Here is a 3916-nt window from a genome sequence, read left to right as displayed (position 1 = left end):
CTGTGTCTCCCTCTCTCTCTCTGCCCCTCCCCCGTTCATGCTCTGTCTCTCTCTGTCTCAAAAATAAATAAATGTTAAAAAAAAAAAAAAAAAAAAAAAGAAGGGTCACGGCATTCAGACGGCCGAGCAACCTGGAGCCACCTAAAATAGACCAGTTGGATCAGGAGGAGGGTCAGCGTCCCTATTTTGCATCCCTTCTCTTCCTTTCTCCAATACGGCCTCAGGCAAGTCTTCTCAAGCCCTCTCCCTCCTTTACCAAAATGGGAAAAGGCACGGAAAGCCACTAGGAGCAGTCCTAGATAACTGTTCAGACAGGGTGTACCTGCTCACAAGAGGATGTGCATCTGAAGGGGGACAAGTTGGTTAGGCTGAAAAGCGAGCCTCCAATAGCGAAATTGCTGACACAGCAGGCAGGGGAGGAAAGACAGTTAACATAACTGGAGGAATGGAGAGCTTCTTGGAACTCAGGAAGGCCCATCAGGCCTGTGAGCTGAGATGATCCATGAGGCCAGTTGCGCCCAGCAAGCATCAGGGTAGGAGACAGGAGGTGGCAGAATGTAAATGTTTTTAATAAAAAAAAATTTTTTTTAATGTTTATTTATTTTTGAGAAAGAGTGTGTGTCAATGGGGGAAGGGGCAGAGAGAGAGGCCAACACAGAATCTGAGGCAGGCTTGAGGCTCTGAGCTGTCAGCACAGAGCCTGATGTGGGACTCGAACTCAAGAAGCATGAGATCATGACCTGAGCGGAAGTTGGATGCCCAACTGACTGAGCCACCTAGGCGCCCCCAGAATGTAAACTTCAGAGTGGCATTTCAATATTGGATGGGAATGATTAGGAGCGGAGAGAACTGGGGTTTGAATAATAAAATATATTCATTTTGCCTAGAATCTTTTATTTCCTCCCCCTACCCACACTCCGTTTTCCCGGACAAAGCACTGCCCGTTCCCGCTCTAAGTAGTGGGACTGAACTCGAACAGCCAACTTGCTAAAAATGATTGGCCTGGGTGTGATGGCATGATCCAAGCCTGGCCAATCATGCTACTTTTCTTCTTGGGCTCCCTACAGTAAGTTGTTCAAGGTAATTCAATAGCGAGAGGCAAAGCCTGTGTTGGGGCTCCAGGATTTCCGACTCCAAAGCTAGTTTCTTTCCCATTTTCCACCCTGTTCTCTGGGAGCACAAGGATTTCTCTCAGCAAGGCTCATCTGCTCAGATAAAACTTTATGGTACTCAGACATCCCAGTCGCTCTGAGCTTCAAAACCACGGGGGGCCCTGGTAGCCTGTTGTGCCGTAGCCAGATGGACATGAGACCCTGGGAAAGTTACTTTACCTCCCTGAACCTCAGTTTCCCCATCTTCCATCTGAGTTAATAACGGTAAGGATCTCCCAGGGGTGTCTTGTGAATTAAGTGAGACAATCAGCGGAAGGTGCTTAGCACATAGCGAGTGCTCTGGCAGAGCTCAGTGAGCAAACTCTGGTCATTACGAAAGAGAAACCCAGGGCCAGACATCTGTCACCATGTCAGCTGTCTGACGTCCCTAATCCCCCAGGCTCTGACCTTCTCCCTCTTCCCAAGCTCAGCCCTGTCCAGGCTATTCTTGTCTAAACTTTCCCAAATGTCACTCTTTGGGTTTTTTCTTCTTTATGCTCTGTGTCTTTATCTAGGTGACATTTTTCCCCCTCCACAGGGACTTTTGTGAGAACAGGAGTAGAAACAACAAAAGGGCCTCTGGTCAGGCTCCCCCCAAAGAGCAGGAGGATATTGTGACCTAGAGACACCCGGAGGGAGTCCCGAGGGAGTGGAGGGGGAGAGGGGGGGAGGTTGAGCTGAGGGAGTGCTGGGGGCAGTTCTGCAACTAAGCCAAAGGGCAGGCCTCCCTCTCTAGAAAAAACTCCACTGACAGAATCTCAAGGATGATGAGTCAGGGAAATCCAGCTCTGGAGTCCTTCACAGACCCTGTTCCACATGGGAACTTGGGGAGCAGATTAAAACACCTTCTAGCACTTTCTGTCCATGTGTGACTATGCTGGCTGGCTCGGTGAGGTCAATCCTAAGCATCCCCAGGCTGGGTGGCGAGATCAAGACACGGAGCTGGCCCCACCACAGGCAGGCCGTCCCAAGGCTGCAGGCCCCTCGGCCTGGCGTTACCGTGGTCGTGCGTGTGAGGGGTGAGGAGCGTCTCCACGGCACCAGGTGCCTGTAGTACATCAATGAGAGCTTCAGGGAGGGTCGAATGAATGACAGAGAGAAAACGAAGAGCGGGACCTGCTGAGAGGAGGTGTATGTCAAGGGCAGGAGAGGGCTCCCTTCGCAAACACCTCCCTCGGGTCTGCCGGCTCACCGCCGCCCAGGCTCTGGAAACTGGCCATGCTCGGGCATGGGCCCCAGCGTGCTCCCAGGTTACCCCTCACTCTTGGATTCAGCCCATTGGATCCAAGAAGAATGCCTGACTGGAGGTAGCCAGTCTGATTCTTTCTTCCGGGAATCGGCCCTCCTTACCTGTGACAATGGCAGGTGAGGGGCAGACAGGGCCATCGCTGGCGGGAGGGTCCAGGGCACGGGGCCAGTCCGAAGCCGCTCTCGACGCTGTTCTCCCAAGGCCCATGCTGTTAGCTGGGAGCCCCAGGACTCCCCAGTCCACCCCCATTTATGGCTTGAGGTGGCAAGAGTCCACTTGTGTGCTTGCAAACAGAGGAGCCTGCTGCTTAGGCCCACACATGGTCACAGGCCGGCCTGTGTGCCGCTGTCATCCACACGTGAGGGGCTTGGAGCCACGGGCCACCGGCCGTGGGCTTCCCCCCCACCCCGCAACGCCAGGGCGGCGGAGAGAAGGCAGGCCAGCCAGGCCTTCTGGATGGGGCGACGAGCTCAGGGGAAGGAGCGCTGGGTTGGAATCAGGAAGCCCACCTTTGAGGCTTGGCTCAGCATTCAGCTTCCGTGTGTGACCCTGGACCCTTGTCACTGCGCCTCTCGGCCTTTTGACCTTTTATCCTTTTCTACCTCCGTCTCTCCGATGCCAGAGTTCTTGGACACCTTTGTCTTGCTTTCTTTTTGAAGTTTATTTCTTTTGAGAGTGGGGAGGGGCAGAGAGAGCGGGGGAGAGAATCCCAAGCGGGCTCCGCGCTGTCCGTGGGGGCCCGATGCAGGGCTTGATCTCACAGACCGTGAGATGGTGACGGAAGCCAAAACCAAGGGTCGGATGCTTAACCGGCTGAGCCAGCCAGGTGCCCCTTGGGCATCTTTTTTTAGTCACCCCTTCAAACTGGTCCCTCCCCTTTCCTTCCATTCTGCCCTAACATAGGCACACACACACACACACACACACACACACACATTCCCATACTCTCTCTCCATTGTGCACATATGGGCTTGCATGCCTTCTTTCTTTGTCTTTCCGTCCTTCTCTGTCCCTTGTAAGATGCCTTGAACTCGATGTGCCTTTGCAGCGTACGGGGGGAGGCAGGGGCCGTATCAATCAGAGTAGGTGAGCTGATGCCGCGGCACCAAAGGCCTCCCAAGCCTCAGGGGGTTTCTTCCTCCTGCTCACTGTCCGCGGTGAGCCCACTGGAGGCCCAGCTTCTTCTAGTCGCTCTACCCCAAGGCCTGGGGATGACAGAACAGTCACTGCCTGGGGAACTGCCCACTCTTTGGCCAGTGGGTTTTGGTGACGGCAGGAAAGAGGAACGTGGCTGTCCAGAAACAGACCTAGAGTCAGTGGTGCGAGTGCCAACAGCTAATTTGGGGGGGGGGGTACAGGGGACACTGGTATGGAGCGGGAGAATGCCTCAGGGAAAGGAAAGCAGCTAATAAGGGATGTGGATTAAGCCAGCCGCCGCTGTGGGTGAATGCGGTTCGTCCCCTGGGAAATCCCGGGGAAACGGTGAGGAACCCATGCGCCAGGGTGAGCCCGCCTC

General features: G+C 54.4%; 1 long non-coding RNA gene across 1 annotated transcript; it reads right to left on the bottom strand.

The window, feature by feature from the left end:
* Nucleotides 1-991: 991 nt before the first annotated feature.
* LOC122485731 lies at nt 992-3135 on the bottom strand. Its single transcript, XR_006297938.1, has 2 exons — nt 2502-3135; nt 992-2267 (listed from the first exon to the last, which is right to left on the bottom strand). It is a non-coding gene; the product is annotated as an uncharacterized LOC122485731 (long non-coding RNA).
* Nucleotides 3136-3916: the final 781 nt, after the last annotated feature.

This window comes from Prionailurus bengalensis, chromosome E1 (assembly GCF_016509475.1).
Source record: "Prionailurus bengalensis isolate Pbe53 chromosome E1, Fcat_Pben_1.1_paternal_pri, whole genome shotgun sequence".
NCBI lineage: Eukaryota > Metazoa > Chordata > Mammalia > Carnivora > Felidae > Prionailurus > Prionailurus bengalensis.
Note: the sequence above shows the minus strand (reverse complement) of the source record. Positions and strands in the feature narration are given on the sequence as shown.